This window comes from Danio aesculapii, chromosome 20 (assembly GCF_903798145.1).
Source record: "Danio aesculapii chromosome 20, fDanAes4.1, whole genome shotgun sequence".
NCBI lineage: Eukaryota > Metazoa > Chordata > Actinopteri > Cypriniformes > Danionidae > Danio > Danio aesculapii.
The window spans coordinates 16,508,249-16,530,866 of NC_079454.1; positions in this window are offsets into that span (position 1 = coordinate 16,508,249).

The window sequence follows — 22,618 nt, forward strand, 5'->3', positions numbered from 1 at the left end:
ATAAAACAAAGCCGAATAAAGCTTTCTTCCTCTGCTTCAGCTGCACAGCTCACGGCGAGCTCACATTATCCAGCATGCGTGTCGAACTGCACTACCCACAATACACTTCGCTATGGACTACAACTCCCGTAAATAGTAGTCTTAAAGCAGCCACTTTCTACTAAAATTGTTTTACATTTGGTTTTGTAGTTCGGGCCTAAATAAATGTTTGTTGCAGTTTTTAATCGTTTAAGTTCATTTGATTGACTATATATAAATCAGTGGATATTATTAACGCATTTATTGGGTAAAATTACTACTTCTTACGGTCATTCAATGTGTTTTGGTCATTATCGATGCACTGGTACTTTAATTGAGCGTGAGCAGCGCGGCAAAAATAGACCCAGCGCCAAAACTATCGCGGCACTGCTGCTTCAGTGACGCTCACGCCTCGCACTGACGTGCTGCTGCTGCGTGCCTTATGAAAGCTCTAATCTGTTTACATGGATGCCGAAAAAACATGCGCTGCTGACGCTTGCGGTGTGAAACAGGCTTTAGTCTCAGTGTCTACACCTCTTCCTCAAGTTCTTTCCTCCCTTTATATTGTGCTCTCTTTCCTCATGGTTTTGTCTGTTCATTATTGCATGATTGTGCTCCTGCTTCTTGCTGTGTTACTGTCTGCGAGTTTGTTCTGTCTTTGTAATTGTATATGTTTGTCTTTTTCATTAGGCTTCCTGTGTCTTCCCTGTCTGGCTTATCCTTTATCAAGTTTGCTTAAATTATTCTATCTATCTATCTTGTTTTATTGGTAGCTTTAAGTGTTTAGTTCCTATTTATTCTCTATTTTAGTAAGTTAAAGTAAGTTTAACTTATCTTAGCTTTCATTTTACCAGCTTTAGTCTTTTTGTTATTTTAGTTTATCTTTGTTAGTTTAGTTCCCCTGTCTGTCTCGTCTCTCTCTGACTGTCGAGCTCTGCCTGCTGTAAATTTTTGGCTGCATGTGTCCTCTGTCAGGCTGCTAATGGTTGGACGACAACTCTAGGATCTCTGGTCAGCAGTGCTTTGTCCAAGGCCTTCACCACCTTCTGTGTGGCCTGAGCATCACTGCTCCATCTCCTGTCCTCCTGCTGTTCTGGGGCTGCTGACTACTCCATCCAGAACTCTCTTGCACTACCCCTTCTGTCTATCTGCTGCATTCAGGACTCACAAGCATTACCCTGTCCACCACACCATTGGACTGTGCTCCAATTAACCCCTTTTTTCCACATTGTCAATAACCCCCCCAGCACTCATTCTGCATTTGGGTCTTCCTTCCCCTAACCGTGACAGTTAATAAATTAATTTAAATTTTCTTGGTCTATCTTGCATATTTGTGTAACCATAAAGTGTTACCAAAGACAATCATTTATTATACATTATAGATCTGCTCATAATGTAGCAGAACTTGTACACAGAGGTGAGGTTCCAACTGATCCAAATTCAACATACAGGTAATAGGTTGGGGCAGGCAGCTAAAACTGAAGAAAAAGAAACAGCGAACAGCCCAAGATCAAGATGAGAGATACATAAAATTCTCTAAAATGTACATGCAGACACAAGAATTCACAAAGACAGAAAGTGACTGAGGTGCTTATATTTGTGTGTATATCTGCTGCAGGTGTCTGTGTAATAGGAATCAGGTTCATGTGTATCAGATGTGAGGTGCAAATGATTATGGGATGTGTAGTCTAGGTGGCTAGTGGAGTGTATGGGTGAATGGTGTACCCTCTGGTGGGTCTTGTCATCACTCCATCTGATAATCCTAACACTGGTCTAGATTAATTTATGATTAAATATTAATTTGGCTTTGGCTTAAACATATTACTGTGTGGAATGTCTGTGTATATTCAAGTGTTCATTTCTATGTTAAATGGGAAAGTCAGTTGACAGCAGCACAATACAGTACAGTAATCAACTATAGGATTGAGGACATTGTGATTGGAGTTGTGTTTTTATTGTGTGTCTTGACAATGGAAATGAAATGTAGATTGAGACTTCAACTTTAAAATTTCATTCTTCATAACTATTTTGCTTTACAGAGACAAATGTAGTTGTTCTTCAATAAGCAGAACCAACTGACCTAAGGGAACTGATGGTTTGGTAGTTGTCTGGTAAATATAATTTGTGCTATAAATGAATGAACTAGCTGACATTATGCATAACTTGTGCCATGTGGGAAAGAATTATATTATTTTTAGCTAGCAGTTACTAATTATTCTTTTATTAATCATAAATGTCTGTGGGAATATGTGCTGGGAATTGGTAGCACAGCTCCCACTTAATTGTTAATGCACAAACCATCTTTAGGATAGTGCAGCCATATTTAGTATTCTAACAGTTAGTCTTCAATTTCTTTTCTGTAGAAAGTGTAGCTGCATCATACTATATATATATATATATATATATATATATATATATATATATATATATATATATATATATATATATATATATATATATATATATATATATATATATATATATATATATATGGCGACGTGGTGGCGCAATGGGTAGCACATTCACCGTACGGCAAGAAGGTCGCTGGTTTGAGCCTCAGCTGGGTCAGTTAGTGTTTGCATGTTCTCCCTGTGTTCACATGGGTTTTCTCTGGGTGCTCCGGTTTCCCCCACAAGTCCAAAGACATGTGGTACAGGTGAATTGAGTATGCTAAAATTGACTGTAGTGTGTGTGTGTGTATGTGTGTGAATAAGTGTGTATGGATGTTTCCGATGTGGCGACCCCAGATTAATAAAGGGACTAAGCTGAAAAGAAAATTAATGAATTGAAAAAAAAAAATTTATATATATATATATATATATATATATATATATATATATATATATATATATATATATATATATACACATACAGCTTACAGACTACTCTCCTGTGGAGAATAAAGTCACATCCAATGCTCAGGTGTGATTTTTTCACAGACTTCATCAGAGTGTAAAAATATTGATGGGTCTGTTGTTTTTTTTTCATCCAAACTGATCTTTTTTTTGTATTTTCTATTGGATTCAAGTCAGGTGATTGGCTGGGCCATTCTAGAGCTTGATTTTCTTTTTTTTCTGAAACCACTTCAGAGTTTTCTTGGCTGTGTTTTGCATCATTGTCTTGCAAAAAGCTCCACTCTGGTTTCATCTTTATCATCCTGGTAATGTAGATGTTGGACTGAAGTTGGACTGAACATTAATTTACAATGACGAAAAGTGGAGGGTTGCTAAATAACTTCTGAGAGCTTTCAGTTGCTGTCTGAGCTTTCACTGCCTTTTTACACCTCACTTTCTTCATTTGTTCAATTCCTGTGTCATTTAATTTTATTATGCATAACTTAACTTGAAAAATAATTAGATTTGTTTTCTTTTCATACAGGCATTTCTTTGGTTGTTATCAACATCTGGTGAAAATTTCAATCAACAGAACCTTAAGAAATATGTTTTCTGAGAAAAACGGTGACCTGTTGAACACTTATTATATTATATATAATATGGAATATGATAGGGCATGTTCATTCAGTTACACAGTTTAATGATGCTTATAAACTTGTCTGGTTTATACTAGGGTCAAGACACTGGTTTAAACTAAAAAGACGTAAAAACTATTTCAGTCTGATCGCTTTGGCTGACGGTTAGTTGTGGGAAGTACTTTTTCTGTGCTTCTGTTCTTTGGCAGCTTGCCTAGAGGGGAGCCCTTATGTCTTTGGCAAGATTTAGTGGCTTCTTTGAGGAGGAGGCGTAGGATGGGGGATTTTATTCTCAGCTCACTTTAGAAGAAAGAGTATGTCTATGTGACTGAACTCTCTATTTCCATCGCTGTATGATGGAGTTCTGAAATGGATGTTATAATAAATTGACATAATAACTTTTATTTATCATTGTATTTATGTTTGTTTTAGTCCTTTTTACATCCTTCTGCCTGAAATCTAGTCCCTGATATTACAATACGTAATATGAATGTTCCTAGGTTTAACAAGCCATTGAATAGAGCTAAAATATAACAAGATCACTTCACTGCATAATAATAAGAACATTAATAATAATTTCCCAGTATTGGGTTGTGACTGGAAGGGCAATCGCTGCGTAATAGTTACAGGTTTCTAACATTTTTCGAAATATCTGTATGTTATGATATGATAAACAGAAAAAGGAAACGCATAAATATATGGAACCAATTGAGCGATAGTAAAAAACGAGCAAAAATTCATTTTGAGGTAAACTTTCCCTTTAATAGGGAACCCTAGTTTAAAAAGAAATACTTAATATTCACAATCAATTGACAATAAATGGTCAAAAAGTATTTTCACATTGAATAATAGTAAAGCAAAATATGTTTATGAACTTGATACTGCCTTTTTAAAGAGATAAAGATATTTTAGGTGTTCCTCTCACAAAAATGATAAATAAATCCATAAATGATAGTACGTTTTCCGCTGCTTTAAAATAACACCAATATATAAATCAGGTGACAAACAGCAAACTAGCAGTTATCGGCCTATAAGCATCCTACCAGTGTCACGGTTGCAGGTTTGTGCGCTTTCCGGAGTATCTGTTTTGTCACATGGGTTTGTGTTGTTTGTTTTTCCACGTGTATTTGTTTGGTCACGTGTTATGACGGCACTCAGCTGTTTGATTGATCACCAGCTGAGGTTCATTACTGAGCCTATATCTAGGCTACGTTTCTATGTCTCTATGTCAGTTCGTTGTGTTTGCTTATGTGTATCTGTGTTGTGCTCAGGACTAGAAGAGTGACTGCTGGTATTCGTTTCGTCCCTCTGTTCCTGCCCCAGAGTTCCAGTGTCCTCATCCTCTTTTTGTAGCCCTGTTGGCTTATTTTCACTGTTACCATTAAATATCTCACTTGCATTTGGATCCATCTCTGTACTCTTATTTCACACGTGACAACCAGTTGTATCAAAGTGCTTTAAAAAGTTGTAGCAGAGCAACTTATGGCTCATTTAGATAGAAATTCTTTCTTACATCCAATGCAGTTTGGTTTTAGAAAAAATATTCAAATGAGACAGCTTGCTGTTACTTTTTAGAAACGTTAAAGACAAATTTGGATAAAGGAGGGGTGGTGGGAGCAGTCTTACTTGATTTACGTAAGGCATTTGATACTGTTAACCATAATATTTTAATTAACAAATTAAACAAATACGATCTTTCAAAGCAAACACTAAATTGGATAAAATCGTACTGGAGTGATTGGAGTCAATGTGTTCAGGTTACCAGTTTTAAACCTACTTTTAAACCAATTAAATTAGAAGTGCCTCAGGGATATATTTTTAGGACCTTTACTTTTTAGTTTTTATATAAATGATTTACCAGCTATAAGCATTGATGCTGATTTATTAATGTACACTGATGATGCTGTGCTTTACACTTATGGGATAAATCCAACAGAAGTTACTACTAAATTAACAAATGAAATGCAAAATGTTTTTAAATGGTTGCAAAATTCAAATCTCGCCTTAAATGTTGAAAAAACTGTATCCATGTGTTTCTCAAATAGGTATGAAGTTGGAAATGTTTAGACATTTTTTAAAATGGGCAAAATAATAAAAATGTCACTGAATTCAAATATTTAGGCATCACGTTGGACTCAACTTAATTTTAAAACTTATATTAAAAAACTTGCTACCACACTGAGATTCAATCTAAGAAATTTTAAACATATCAGACATTCTCAGACTCATGAGGCCTCTGGTATGTATTTAAATACTATGATTGTTCCACATTTGTTGTACTGTATAACAAGCTGGTCTCAGGCATGTAAATCATCTTTAACACCGAATCATTATATAAGAAAGCTCTTAAAATACATGAATAAAAAGCCTCGGTTGTACTGTCATTGCAATATCTTAAAACATAGTCTTTTAAGTTTTGATAATACTATTAAATAATCCAATCTGTGTTTTGTTTTTAAAATGTATTTTATTATTTGTTTTTAATTATTAAAATCTTTCTACTCCATCGTTACAAAATTTTTTTTAATTCCAAATTAGAGAAAACATCACAAATGACACGTTCTATGTTAAGAGGGGAATGTATTGTCCCTAAACGTAAGACCTCTTTCGGTCAATCTTCTTTTATTTATAAAGCCACAAATCTATGGAATTCACTCCCAACAGAAATAATCACATGTACAAATTATAAGATGTTTTCATGTCTGACTAGGAGATGGTTTTTGTCAAATCAATTGTGTACACACTGAGTGAGATGTTTTTGATTTGTCAGTGTTTTAGTTTATATCCGATTATGCCTGTATGTTTTAAACTGACTTTTTAATTAATTGGATATTATTGTTTTAATTTTTAAATAATGTTTTAACTGGGTCTACGGGTGGAAAATAGCAATCCTGCTTCAACCTGGCACAATGAATCTTTCCTCTTTGAGGTTAATGTAATTTTTGCGCATGTCCCTGTTAAATAAATAAACACACAGACACACACACACTGACTGCCGTTCTGTTAATGTAGTGTACTCTCAAATGTTATTAAGACTAAAAAAGATTAATTATGCTCTCAATTGTGCTCTCCAAGTATTACAACTGAAGCCATATGTGCAGTGCACTAATAGACAAATTTAGCACACGATGCTGCAAGCAAATTTTCAATGAAAATTATAGAGACTATTATTGCAGCCATGACACCAGTTGTTGAATTAAAATGACAGAGTGAGATGAAGAGGGGTTAACCTTGTCAAACATGAAAGTGTGACATGCAGAGCAGCTGAATTATAAATCATATGCACTGATCTTGCGTGCCCACACAGAACTGTAATCATATTCTACAAGAATGGTGCATAATTAGCACAACCTGTCAGCATATTTTAAAATGTAAACACAGAAATGTTTGCACCAGAAACGTTTCAGGTAGAATTACATTATGAGGAAATATCAACGAGTGATTAAAATTTAAAACACCAAATGATTTACTAAATATTGAATATAATAAATATTAATAATGATGAATTCAAAATTGCATGCTTCCTTTCTATACAGTATTCGAGGAGAGAAGTATGTTGGAATCAAGTGGCAACCTCCCGCTCTCCTTCATGAGGCTAATACGGAAGTAACAGAGACTGCAATTCATTGAAATTCTGCTAGTCCTGGCTCCATAATAGAGCACATTTCTATTGAGCTTGATGTTAAATCGGCCAATTTTACAGCAGAAAAAAAGGTGTTTACAGCCTGGTACAAAGAACGATTTTGGTTCATATAGCTAATATTACCCTTCATGACAACTGTGAGGGGGTGAATTTTTTTTTTATATTTCATGTATATTAAGTTATATTAAGTGTGGATAATTAAGGGCTTGGCCACTTGAGGGACAGCTAGGTCTCTCTGGTTGCCGTCACTTCACCTCAGCTAACAAGCCGCTGAACTCGGCATACACATCGTATTTTTGTTTTGTTTTATGTGGCTTTACACAGTCAGTTGCTTTTTGGAATTATTTCCTACAATTTTCAGATGATATAGCATGCTTAATTGTGCTCACAAACAATTAATGTGGCCTCCATTTCCCAGGTGAGTGAAATTCTTATATACTTATCATATCTATAGATTTATTTGTTTTATTTAAGATAATTTATTATTTATAACTTTCTTTAGAACTAGAATGTACTTCAGAATCTGACAGATTGATTAGCTTTAGGCTCTAGAACAGTCATCTGAAATGTTGTCATACAGTGTTATGCCTGGATTTCAAAGATAGTCTTGCATTTACTAACACAGACTATGTTTGAAGTGTTTGGAAGTAATTTGGGTTTCCTCCTGTAGAAAAACGTCATAAGATCAATGCTTAGTGGCTCAGTGTATTACAACAGTGTTTTTAATAGACTAAAGACTTTATTAGTATAGTATATAACCAATCACTTGTGGTTAGAACAAAAACGAGTCACAGGTAATGAAGTATTAAGCAATTCTCACAACGAAAAGCCTGTCTAAGCAAAATGCTTGCAGGCATCTGTAGCTTCACTCACGCTTTGCCTCTTTGCCCTTGTTTGGTTACCCCCGGTTGGAGCGATGACGCGCAAACAAAATTGCGCCGGTTGGCCTCACCCTCATGTAGCTTCGTTTGCACTCTTCAGAAACCTATGGGTGACGTCACAGATACTACGTCCATATCTTTTACAGGCTATGGTTGGAATGCATAGTATTTGAAAAACAGTAGGTAAGAAATACCCAGATGACCTACTGCATTCTGGCCAGATTCTGTTTACTGAGTTTACTATATCATAAGGCTACAGTAGAGGAAGCATTATATTTGCAAATTAAATATCTGTACTTTTGTTGCCCTTAACATTTAAACACTCGTAGGATATGAATTCCTGACATCAACAATCAGCATTTTTGATATCAACAATAACTGTTTATATACTGTTAAAAATTCCCTGTAAAATCTACAGTAACTTAAGGGTAGCAGTTTGCCAGTAACTTACTGTAAAACAATTACAGCAAAAATATTTACATTCACAGCATCATTAGAATAACTCAAGAATAATATTATTTACTAGTTTAAATTTTATTTCATTTATCAAGAATTGTATATCTGTGAACAATGCTTCATTGTTGATATTAAGAATTAATATTGTTACTAGTTGAAATGCAATCCTTGATATCAATGACTGAACTGTTGATATCAAGAATGCTAATTGCTGATATCAAGAATTGAATTGCTTTTGTAAAGAATTCATATCCTGAGAATGAATTAAAATAAAAAATTCTGCCATAGAAAGTGCCAACGCAAGACATGATAACATCAATATGGCGGATGTAGTATGTCTGAATCCCATTCATATTCATACTATACTGTAGAGAGCATTTACTTTTTAATGGTCAGAAAGTATTTTCAAATTCAAATGACTCTAATGTCAAATCATAATACTGATTCATTCGTTTTCCCTTATTTATTAGGGGTCACCACATGGAATAAACTGCCAACTATTCCCGCTTATGTTTTTACACAGTGGATGCCCTTCCAGCTGCAACCCATTACTGGGAAACACTCAGAATATTCACACAAAGGCCAATTTGTGTTAATTCAATGCACCTATTGGAGAAACCAGAGCACCCATAGAAAACCCACGCCAATATGGGGAGAACATGCAAACTCCACACAGAAATGCCAACTGGCCCAGCCGGGATTTGAACCAGCAACCTTCTTGCTGTGAGGTAACTGTGCTAACCACTGAGCCACAATTTGTTTTTGTATTCAAGGTTGGGTAAAAAAAATACTAGTTTTAATCCTGTTCCAGCCTTTAAAAAGAGCTGTTCTTGATTATGAATGCCGTGGTGTAGGTTTTATTTTTCAATAAAATAATGCATTACATGAGTCTGTGAAAAGCAGATTCTTTTGAAGCTAACAAAATGGACAGCGTGGATGTAATAACACGTGGCAATGACACAGCACCTCAAATTTGCTCCTCAGTCTTCAGTGGTTGATAATGTTGGCTGTTGTTGCCCATTAAAAGCTCAACTAATTCAATTCAGAGAACAAAATATTAACTTGCACTTTGCAAGATTGCTCGGAAAGGTTAAAAGCAACCGTCTGCTGTATGACTTGAAATGAAGCAAGGTCAAAGTGAAATGTTGGCAATGAAAATAAATTAACTGCACTGGAAAAAGAACAGTTAAATGGAAGTTAATCGGAGCAACCTCAAAGAAAGAATAGCCTTGATAAAGAAAGGAAACGCATTTGCCAATCTTTATTAGACCATACTTTATTTTTATACAGACTTATAATATGTATTTACCTTTAAGGTTTAAAAGATTTAAAATTTTTAAGATTTAAGAGACATTTAAGAGATCTCTATGTAGTTTGAAATTTTATGTAGCTTGATGTACTACAACAGATAAAATGTTCCTACTACTGTACCTGCAGGTAAAAAAAAAAGTTCATTCATTCATTTTACTTTGGCTTAGTATATATCGGAGGTTGCCACAGCGAAATGAACCGCCAACTATTCTGGCATATGTTTTATGCAGCAGATGCCCTTTCAGCCACAACTCAATATTGGGAAACACCCATACACATTCATTCACACACACACACTTAAACACTACGGACAATTTAGTTTATTTAATTCACCGATACAGCATGTCTTTGGACTGTGGGGGAAACTGGAGCACCCAACCTAACCCCAACCTAACAGTCTACTTATAATCTAATGAGAATTAGTTGGCAGATGCAATGTAACTTAATTTAACAAACGGACCATAAAAATAAAGTGTGACCAAATAGGGAAACAGGTGTGGTGTTAAAGTCCACTTAAAGATTAGTTTTTAAACAAAAATATACTGTTAAAATGTAAACTGTGTAATAATATGAAAGTGTTACATTTTAAATTATGTGAAATTATATTTTGTCATGTCTGATAGAAACACACTTGTTTTGATGTTGACAAACATACTAAAGCTCAAGTACTTGATTATGATTTTGACATAAATACAAAGTTACGTTAATCTGCTCCTATTGTATGTAATTAACTGGATGATGCAGGAGATTGGTTGTTTTTCAGTTACATTTAGGATTAATTTATGTTATTTATTTAGAATAATATTTGTATAATAACAATAATACGTTTATTTATTTAGTTTTTTGTAATATATAATTTAAAATATAATACAATATATATGTCAGAACCCGGGTTTGAACTTTACTTTTTCTCTCTCTTTTCTGACAGCATTTTCTATCTTTTCTTACTGACAATTTTCTATATTGTCTCCAAATTGCTGTGTAACTTCACACAGCTGATCGTCTTGCCAATTAGTTGTCTCACCTGTTTACTGCCACCTGCCTTTCATTTCTGCTGATTGCTGGTCCTATATCTGAGGGTGTTTTGCTTCTTCTCTTGTCAGAGTGTTGAGTATCTTACAGCCTTCTTGTTGGTCTATTGTGGGTTACCTATGTATTCTCTGTCCAGTTCTCTGGAGACATTCTGGATTTAGTCTGCCCTGCTGGAAAGTTGATTCTTTGCCTTGCCGTTGCCCTTTCCCTGCATTACCAGGCCTGGACCAAAGACTAGCTTAATTTTTGTTGGAATTTATCCTGTATTGTTTCAAGTTGCCTGTGGTCCAGTCTTCAGTTTATTTTTTGCTAAAGTCCAAGATCTGTTCTGAAATCTCAGCATGTTGCTGAGTCATTATCTTTTTTGCTTATTTAATTAAAATACTTATTGAATTGAACTCCTCTGCTTTTGGGTCCTTTATACAGACATCCCTGACAGAACACTCTGGCCAGAATGGACCCAGCTGAGGATTCATCTGTATTGTCTGCCATGGAGTTTCAAGGTGCCATGCTAGGCCGCCATGAGGAGGAGCTGACTTCAGCACGTCGTACTGTGGAAGTCTTGGTCTCCCGAGTAGCTGAGCTCTTTGAGCAGCTCCATAGTCTCCAGTTTCAACAGGGATTAGGTCCATCTACAACTACTCTCATTCCTTAACTGGAGCCTAGGGTTAACAATTCACCACTCTACTCGGGTGAGCCATCTAATTGTCGATCTTTCCTCACCCAGTGTGAAGTTGTCTTTTCTCTTCAACCTCAGACTTATGCTTCAGAGAGAACCAAAGTGGCTTTTGTTATTTCTCTCCTTGCTGGTCGAGCCCGAGACTGGGGGGGCAGCAGTCTGGGAGGCTGAAGATGTTTGTTGTCTTGACTTCCATTGTTTCAAGGAGGAGATGATCAAGACATTTGATAGGTCTGTGTTTGGGAAGGAAGCATCTCGACTGCTGGCAGCTCTCCAACAGGGTAGACTATCGGTGGCAGACTATGCCATCGAATTCCGCACACTCGCAGCAACCAGTGAGTGGAATCAAGCGGCTTTGGCAGCACGATTCTTGGATGGCTTGACAGGCATAATCAAAGATGAAATTTATGCCTGTGACCCCCCAGAGCGTTTTGATGAACTGGTCTCCCTGGCAATTCGGCTGGATCATCGTTTTGACCTCAGGCGTCGTGTTTTATTGGGCTCACGACCAGATGCTGCTGAGTTACCTTCTGCTGCCCAATTGAAGTTTGGTCCAACTGAGCCTGAACCCATGCAGGTGGGCAGACTTCGCCTCACAGCGGAGGAGAAACATCGACGATTGACTAAAGGGCTGTGGCGGGCAGGGTCATATTGCTTCACAATGTCCAGTAAAAGCCAGCGCTCGCCAGTAATCAGGAGAGTTCTGGCGAGCGGCACTTTCATCTCCTCATCGCTCTGCTCTCGCACTCTGCTGCCTGTCATGGTGTCCATCAAGAATGTCCCCCATTCAAGGCAAGGCAAGGCAAGGCAAGTTTATTTATATAGCACATTTCATACACAGTGGCAATTCAAAGTGCTTTACATAAACAGGAATAAAAGAAACAAGTATAAGAGAAATAAAAAACAAATAATAGAAATGGTAAAAATAGAAATAAAATAAAATAAAAGCAGATAAAATGTGTTATAAAAGAATTAAAAAGAAGAGAAAAACATAGTAGTTCGATCTGTCGGACGTAGCACAGTGCTCATTCAGTAAAGGCACAGCTAAACAGATGTGTTTTCAGTCTTGATTTGAACGTGCCTAATGTTGGAGCACATCTGATCATTTCTGGAAGCTGATTCCAGCAGCGAGGGGCGCAGTAGCTGAAAGCCGATTCACCCTGCTTTGACTGAACTCTTGGGATTTCTAATCTATTTGATCCTAAAGATCTGAGTGATCTGTTAGGTTTGTATTCAGTGAGCATATCTGTAATGTATTGAGGTCCTAGGCCATTTAGTGATTTATAGACCAGTAATAATACTTTAAAATCTATTCTGAATGTAACTGGGAGCCAGTGTAAAGACCTGAGGACGGGTGTGATGTGCTCTGATTTCCTGGTTCTGGTCAGAATTCTGGCCGCAGCGTTCTGGATGAGCTGCAACTGTCTGACTGTCTTTTTGGGAAGGCCAGTGAGGAGGCCATTACAGTAATCCACCCTGCTGCTGATAAAAGCATGAACAAGTTTCTCTAAGTCTTCACAGGAAACAAAGCATCTAATTCTTGCAATGTTTTTGAGATGATAGTATGCTGATTTACTAACTGTTTTGATATGACTATTAAAACTCAGATCTGACTCCAGAGTCACACCGAGATTTTTGACCTTATTTTTTGTTGTTTGACCCTTAGAGCCAAGGTACGCATTCACCTTGAGAACCTCATCTCTGTTCCCAAACGCAATCACTTCAGTTTTCTCTTTGTTTAACTGAAGAAAGTTTTGGCACATCCAATTGTTAATTTCATCAATGCATTGGCAGAGGGTGTCAATGGGGCTGTAGTCATTAGGCATTAAGGCTAGGTAGATCTGAGTGTCATCAGCATAGCTGTGATAGGAGATTTGGTTTTTTCTCATTATTTGGCTCAGAGGGAGCATATAAAGGTTGAACAGGAGTGGTGCCAGAATCGAGCCTTGTGGGACTCCACATGTCATGGGTGTCCACCTCGACCTATGGTCACCTATACTGACATAGTAACCTCTTCCTTCAAGGTAAGATCTGAACCATTTGAGGACCGTCCCAGACAGCCCAACCCAGTTTTCCAGCCTATCCAGAAGTATGCTGTGATCGACAGTGTCAAATGCGGCACTGAGATCGAGCAGTACCAGCACTGTTAGTTTGCCTGAATCTGTATTTAGGCGGATATCATTGATTATCTTTATAAGGGCGCTCTCTGTACTGTGATGTGGTCTGAAACCAGATTGAAAATTGTCTAAACACCCCTTGAAGTTTAAGAACTTGTTAACCTGGTTAAAAACAACTTTTTCAATGATTTTGCCAATGAAAGGGAGATTTGAGATGGGCCTGTAATTGCTCAATATGGTGTTATCCAGGTTGCTCTTCTTCAAGAGGGGTTTAACAACTGCAGTTTTAAGTGAGTTAGGAAAAATCCCTGAGAGAAGTGAAGCATTTACCACTTTTAGAAGATCCATTTCTAAACAGGTAAACACCGTTTTAAAGAATGATGTGGGGAGCGTGTCAAGACTGCAGGTTGATGTTTTCATAACTTGCACGATCTCTTCTAAGATTTGACCATTAATTGCCATGAAATCGGACATAATGTCTGATTTCTTAAGTTGTGGTTGAGTTAGTCTGACTTCGACACAATTTGGCTGATTGGATGAGCTGATTGCCTTTCTGATATTATTGATCTTGTCAGTAAAGAAATGAGCAAACTCATTACATTTGCTTTCAGAGAGTAGCTCACTGGAAATCCGACTGGGGGGGGTTGTGAGTTTCTCTATCGTTGCAAAGAGTTTACGAGCATTGTTTACGTTGCTGTTTATAAGGCTTGAGAAGAAAGTCTGCCTAGCAGTTTTTAGTTCCATATTAAAAGCACAAAGACTGTCTTTATAGATATTATAATGGACTACTAGTTTCGTCTTTCTCCACATACGCTCAGCTTTTCTGCACTGTCTTTTCATTATTTTAATTCTTGGGGACCTAGACCAAGATCCCCTTTGCCTGCTAGTTATATTCTTGGCTTTAACAGGAGCAATGTCATCTATGACATTCTTAACTTTAGAATTAAACAAATCAAGGAGAGAATCAACAGAGTCTGCAGATATACTTGGTGCTAGCGATATGGCCTTCATAAACTGCTCATTAGTGTTCTCATTGATGCATCTCTTTCTGACAGAGACAGATCTGTCTTTAATAGCTGGAGTGATCAATATGTCAAAGAAAATACAGAAATGATCAGATAGTGCAACATCCTTAACAACAGTTGATGAAATGTGTAAACCCTTAGTTATAAGTAGATCAAGAGTGTGTCCACGATTGTGTGTGGGTCCTTGAACATGCTGAGTCAGATCAAAAGTGTTCAAAACAGTCATCAGTTCTTTTACAGCATTGATTTCTGGATTATCAATGTGAATATTAAAATCCCCAGCAATGGTAAAATAGTCAAATTCAGAGGTTACTAATGATAACAGCTCTGTAAAATCATCAATAAAAGCTGGAGAATATTTTGGAGGTCTGTAGATAATGATCAGTAAGATACGTGGAGCACCTTTTAGTGCTATACTCAGATATTCAAAAGACAAAAAGGCACCAAATGACACTTGTTTACACTCATAGACATCTTTAAACAGGGCAGCAATGCCTCCACCTCTCCTATTGGCTCTGCAAACACTCAAAAAGTCAAAGTTTAAAGGAGCTGTTTCATTCAGAACTGCTGCACTACAGCTGTCATCTAGCCAAGTTTCATTTAAAAGCATAAAATCAAGGCAATTTGAGCTGATAAAATCATTGACTAAAAGTGACTTATTGTTAAGTGATCGGATGTTTAAAAGTGCTAACTTAACAGTCTTAGCTGTTTTTGCTACAGTAGTCTCAGATTTATATTTAATAGACACAAGATTTGAGTGATTTGCTATACGGCCTGAAAAAAGTGCTCTGCACTTGTGGATTCCGGTGCCGAGGGCAACTTCATGGATTCGACATGGGCTCATCTTAAAGGGGTTCCCATCCAGCCTCTAGTGGATCCCGTGTCTGTCTCCACACTGAACGGCCGTGAGCTAGCTGTCATCTCCCACATCACTGTGCTGGTGAGCCTGGTCACTTCTGGCAACCACCGGGAGGAACTGGTATTTTACCTTTTTGAGTCACCAGCTACCCCCATAGTGTTGGGCCATCCATGGCTATCCTTACATAATCCACACTAACTGGGCAGAGAACACTATTATAACTTGGAAGTCGTCTTGTCATGCTAATTGTCTTGTGTCAGCACCTTTGCCGCCTTCTGTTTCCTCTATTACTGTGTTGCAGGAGGAGGAAGTTGATCTCTCTGGGGTTCCGGGGGTTTACCACGATCTGCGCATGGTTTTCAGTCGGTCCTGAGCTGCATCGCTCCCCCCCCCACCCCCCACCGGCCTTATGATTGTGCTATTAACCTCCTGCCTGGTACCTCGCCTCCTCGAGGGCGGCTCTTCTCTTTGTCAGCTCCAGAACGAGCGACCATGGAGAAGTATTTGTCTGATTCTCTGGCAGCCGGCATCATCACGGTTCATCATCAGAGCAGGGTTCTTTGTGAAAAAAAAAAAAGACGGCTCCTTGCGTCCCTGCATTGATTATCGAGGGCTCAATGACATAACCATTAAAAACAGGTACCCCCTTCCTCTGTCAACAGCCTTCGAAATCCTGCAGGGAGCAAGGGTTTCACAAAGCTGGACCTGCGCAACGCGTACCATTTGGTCCGGATAAACAAATTTGTTTTTGTGTACCTTGATGATATTCTCATCTTTTCTCCCTCTCTCCAGGTGCACATCCAGCACATCAGACAAGTGTTGCAGAGGCTGCTGGAGAATCAGTTATTTGTCAAAGCGGAGAAATGCCTTCATGCCCAGTCAGTTCCGTTCTTGGGTTCCATAATTTCGGTGGAGGGCATTCGAATGGATCCGGAAAAGGTACGAGCTGTCTCCGACTGTCCGGTTCCTGGCTCACGCAAAGTTCTACAACAATTCTTGGGCTTTGCATATTTCTATAGGCGTTTCATTCGCAACTACAGCCAGGTAGCGGCCCCTCTGACAGCATTAACCTCCACCAAATCTCAGTTTTGCTGGTCTATAGCTGCTCAGGCAGCGTTTGAAGAATTAAAGTCTCGTTTTACAACTGCGCCAATCCTGGTCTTACCTGATCCAGCACGACAATTTGTGGTGGAGGTTGATGCATCAGAGGTGGGTGTCGGAGCAGTTCTTTCTCAGATATGCCCTCAAGACAATAAATTGCACCCTTGTGCTTTCTATTCTCACCATTTGTCTCCTGCAGAGCGGAACTACGACATTGGTAACTGGGAACTGCTGGCAGTGCGGTTGGCTTTGGGGTAGTGGCGTCATTGGCTGGAAGGGTCAGCTGAACCTTTTGTGGTATGGACCGACCACAGGAATCTGGAGTATATTCAGACTGCCAAGAGGCTGAACTCCCAACAGGCTCGCTGGGCATTGTTCTTTGGGCGCTTTAATTTTACTCCGTCTTTCAGGCCTGGTTCTAAAAATGGTAAACCAGATGCCTTGTCACGGTGCTTTGGCACTCGGGATAGCATTTTGCCCAGGAGCCATGTGGTGGGGGCTGTTGTCTGGGGTGTTGAGGGTCTTGTCAGGCGAGCCTTAGCCAAAGTCCAGGTGTCCAGTGGGTCTGTTGTATTTTCCCGTGTCGGCCCAAGCAGCTGTCCTTCGATGGGGTCATTCCTACAGGTTCGCTTGCCATCCAGGTGTAAGGAGGTCGCTGGCAGCCGTTCGTCAGCGCTTTTGGTGGTCAGCCATGGTGGAGGACGTCTGCCAGTTTGTGGGTGCATGCTCAGTCTGTGCTCAAAATAAATCTTCTAATGCTCGTCCTGTTGGTCTGCTTCATCCTCTCCCCATTCCCTCCCACCCCTGGTCACATATTGCCATGGATTTCGAAAAAAAATTCTTTCTTGCTTAAAGTCTTATTGAATTGAACTCCTCTGCTTTTGGGTCCTTTATACAGACATCTCTGGCTAGCTATATATATATATATATAATAATTTTTTTTTTTTTTTTTTTTTTAACAAACTATACATAAATAAATGTATTATTGTTATTATACAATTACTATTTTAAATAAACAACAAATTAATTCTAAATGTAACTGAAAAACAACCTAAAGACACAACTGGAGTAATACTAAGATCATTTAAGAAATCTTTTACATGAATAATAATTTAATTTGAATGAAATTCTATAGACCATTCTAAAAAATACAAAAAAAGATGTTTTATAGAATTATCTGTTGTTTTAGACTTAACAAGGCAGAGAATTAGGTTTTTTAAGTCCTACCTCCCTGACTCATCATCCCTCCTTTTTACTTCATACAGAAAAATCTATCAGTTGGCATGCTTAGTAAGATCACCGTCATATTATTTCAACTTTAGTTTTGTCGACTTGAAAAACTTACTTGCGTGCTGTCACCTCCGCATAAAAGGATGTTACGCCGGTTTCACAATGCTGCACAAGAGCAGCAAGTACGTTTTTCATCGTGCATGTAAACAACTGGGACTCACATCAGAAGAAGAGCAGCGCGTCATGGTCCAGCAGTAGCAGTGTGAGGCGTGCAGGTGGTTTTCTGCATACATGCAGAGATGCGTCAGTTTGCTTTTTTGATTGCTTTCACCAGCGTTGGTTTGGTTGCACATAGAGAATAAAGTCTTGGATTACCATTCTTAATCAATACACTTTTCATATGAAGTAAATCATATCTCAAAGCATTTACTGGGGCACTGGGGATTTTTACTGGGGCACGTGCCCCAGTGAATCGGGTCTAGCGATGCCCCTGGTTAGGGGAATGTTCAGGGGGGAGCTGTCTGAATAACACTGTTGAGAGCCAGGTTACAAACTTTACTGTGGTGCTAGTAACTCTAATATGGAGTAGGTTTAGAGTGGGTGAAATTACGGACAAAATGAGAGGGTGTCAGGAGATAATAGTTCTGGAGACTCCCAGAAAAAATGTTGGCAGGTATGTACTACTGATGGAAATTCTTTGAGCAAGGAAGTTGTTTGGTGTCACACACTGTGTTTAATTTTGAAGGTCTCATCACTATGCTTTCATACCTTTAGAGGAACCCTTCAAAGGGAGTAGAGGGATGGGCCCTTTCAAATGGAATCCAGTGATAGTTTGTAAGCAGTCAATTCGCTGATGACCCATCTAACCATAACACTTTATCTTTTAACTCTGCACGTGAATTGTGAGATTTGGCTTTTCATCACATGCAATCTTCCAGTATAGTGTGAGTTAGTACCTTGCTGAAACCACATGAATATCACTAACCCAAGCTCATTTTGATTATATACCCTTATACACATTTCTGGGGAGTGCAAAATACGTCCCAGGAACAACATTTTTTTGTAGTTTTTTTTTTTTTTTTTTTGTGGATCCACCAGAGGCCGCTATGTACTCTTTTTCTTGATCTCAAATTTCTGCCATTAGTGCCTGCTGTTCTCACATAAATCCACCAGAGGATGATGTCAAAGTAGTGACTTGCTGACTGACCAACCGATCGATCCCCCAACCTACCCACCCCCTTCTCTAAACCCAACCACAGTGTTTTAAAAAGCAATACAGACAAAGAAAAGGCGCCTGATTTTTACCACGGTGTTAGATTTCACCTCATTCTTACCCTGTTATTTACTTGTTTATTTTATTTTTTAACTTTTGTTTTGGTCTTACCTGTATTCATACATGTCGAGCTAACGAACAAACTGGTAACAGCGGAAAAGCCATCCAAACGGAGGTAAGCAGTCTGCTGGTAAGCAAGGAAACGAACGGCATCATACTGCCCCATAATGTTTGTTTTAAAGATGATATGCAGCCATACATAGCTCTGGATACATAATTCGCAATCCTGAGAAATGTATATAGGGCTGCGTTTTCAGAATGAGCCTACACTGTAAAAAAATGTCTGGATTTTAACAGTAAAAGTCTGTACAGTCTACAGTGAAAACCTATTGAATGATTAACAGCTCATTTATGTACAAAATACAGAAAATAACTGTAACAGATCTAACCTTTGTTCACGAGAAACTAATCAGAGTGTCTGAACTCTCACCATACACCCTCATTCACTAGTCCCTAAATTAGTCAATTAGTTTAGTCCACTAGACAGAGTGAATGACCACAGATGAGTGAATTCAGACACTAATAAACACCTGCTGTTATCAAGCACAATCACTAAAGGAAATAACAAGAAGTAAAACTTTGAAGACACCATTTCACCAAACCAACTGAATTAAAACAGAGGATTAAACAACTCCATTAAATAACAGCATTACCAGCTTTACAGTTTGACTTCATTTCTGTCATATCTGCAAAGAATATAATTTATATTTTTATTGAAAATGTTTGATTTGACCTCACCATCATGAAGATCAGAGGCTGCTTTATTTGAGCTCTTGAACCATTAGTCATCTATGTCAATGTTTCTGGAACTCATCAGTTATAGCAAGAAATGCTATGAGAAAATATACTGTATATACTTAATTTTAACAGATTTATGTCTGGTATTTTCCAAGTTAATTCATTAAAATAGATCTGCAGATATATTTAAATTAATGCTGTTTGGGACAATACTGCAGCTTTTCATGGAGGAGCAATAAACGATTAGGAAATTAAAAATAATAATAAGTAGAATGTCACGCACTAAACCTTTTAAACTCCAGCAGCATATTAAGACACACAGACATCAAGAATCAGGATATGAACCTCAACCATGGTTACTAAAAAGAAAATAAGCTGCATAATTCATTCATGCCACAATGCATGCTGGGTGCCAGCATAGTACAAAACTCCCGGCATGCATTGTGGCATGAATTAATTATTCAGCTTTATGTTCTTAAAATTACTTTGGGGTGCAATATTTTAGCATAGAGTTTTGTATTGTTCTGGGTTGTTGTTTTTTTATTTGATTTTTATTTGTCACCATTATTGAAATTCAAAGACTAATTGTTGAAGTTCTGCCACAGTTCAAACAATCTCATTGTAAAGGGTGTATTTAGACCTGTTAAACAGTCATTGATTGCTGAAGCTCCAGTGGTTTCATTTATGTATGTTATTAATTTCTCACACATAACTAACATGATACTGAATGTGTTAAAAAGCAGGTGAGGATGGCTTTGACATCATAGTTAACCTCATCAGACTTATTCTTATATTTTCTTTTGGCTTTTCATGCTATTCAAATAGTGTGATTAACACAATTAATTATAGCAATAAAAACTAGTTTCAAAACAAGCATTTGAAGAGCCCAACTAAAGCAGATACTGACCTCTATCCCAATGAACAACAACAATTTCATTAAGAGCTTTTGTTCACGTGACAGAAATAAAGTCAAAGGTCAATAATAAGTGAAGCTCCTGATGTTTGTGAAGTTGTTTAATGATCTCTGCTGAGATCTTGAGAAATAAAAGTTGATTTCATCTTTGGTTTTGGCTGTAATTTGTATTATTTGGTCTTGTTGTACTTTCCTTCAGTGATTCTACTTGTTAACAGTTGTTGAGCAATAATTATCAATCCTACTTTAATTAGACACTTAATTATCTCATTAACTTCATCACTGTCTTAGTGGTCAACCCTCTGTAGTGAGGACACTAGTGAGGATTTTGCTCTGGGATTTGAGGGGTTAAATGTGTTCGATGAAAAATACAGTATTTTTAATGGAAATATTCTGTAAATTGATTTTACGAATGTGAAATGCTAAAAACAGTAGATTACTGGCAACCACAGCTGCCGGTATTTTTCTGTGAAATTAAGAGAAAAAAAACTGCAAAATACTGTAAACGGTTTTTTTTTTGTTTTTTTTTTTTATGTCACCATTGTAGAGGATAGTAGCATCTGTGTGCAAGTCTAAGATAAACTAATGGCATCTGATGTTATGCTGCATCTTCTTTTGTTTAAATGTAACTGTGCAGTTACTAATGCAGTATAAATCTGTTTGTTAATTATAATCACACATGAACACATTAATACATTTAATGACTTTACTTTTTTGTGTACCAAGCTACATTGTGAACTGAATGTTGTATCAGTTCATGAAATACGTACAGTTATTTTTCGTAAATTTAAACAGTTTTATAAAACGTCTGTATTTTTTACGGAAAAATCCTGGCAACCACAGCTGCCTGTATTTTTTCGTAAACTTTAACAGATTTTTTTAACAGTGTATGTTGGATATCACACATTGTACGGCAGGTCTAATATCATTTTATTGATAGTATTGGTATAATCATCAATATTATACCAAATTGCAGTACATCAGTGTGTTACATCACAGACAGGAAGGAGTGAGAATAAATGTCATTACTAAGACCCAATTTATATAAATAAACTCCAGTCTTTGCAGCCACAGCTTCACCACAACAGCTCTAAAATACCAATATTTACATAAGAATGAAAAAAACAGTTCACACTGTGTAGTATTTTTTTTATACTGTTATTGTACAAATTCTGAGAAAACATAAATGGTTCTTGAAAATAGCCATCTGTTTTGAACAATCAAATGTATGACAAAAATATTTTAATCGAAAGTATATGGTTCAAATATATTACAGAGTGTTTTTCAAAGGCTGACTGTAGAAATAAATATTTACACTTACACTATTTACATTTGTAAAATTTAAATTGTCAATCATTCATTCATTTTCCTTCGGCTTAGTCTCTCTTTTAGAGGTCGCCACAATGGAATGTACCATCAACTATTCCAGCATATGTTTTACGCAGCAGACGCCCTTCAAGCTACAACCCAGTACTGGGAAACACCCATACACACTCACAAACACACACACATACTTTATGGGCAATTTAGTTTATTCAATTCACCTATACCGCATGTCTTTGGACTGTAGGAAAACCGGAGCACCCAGAGGAAACCCACGCGAACACGAGGAGGACATGCAAACTTCACACAGAAATGCAAACTGAACCAGTGACCCTCTTGCTGTGAGCCGACAGTGCTAACCACTCAGCCACCATGCTGCCAAATTTACATTTTATTCATTCATTCTTTTTCTTTTCGGCTTAGTCCCTTTATTAATCTGAGTTCGCCACAGCGAAATGAACCACCAACTTATCCAGCATATGTTTTGTGC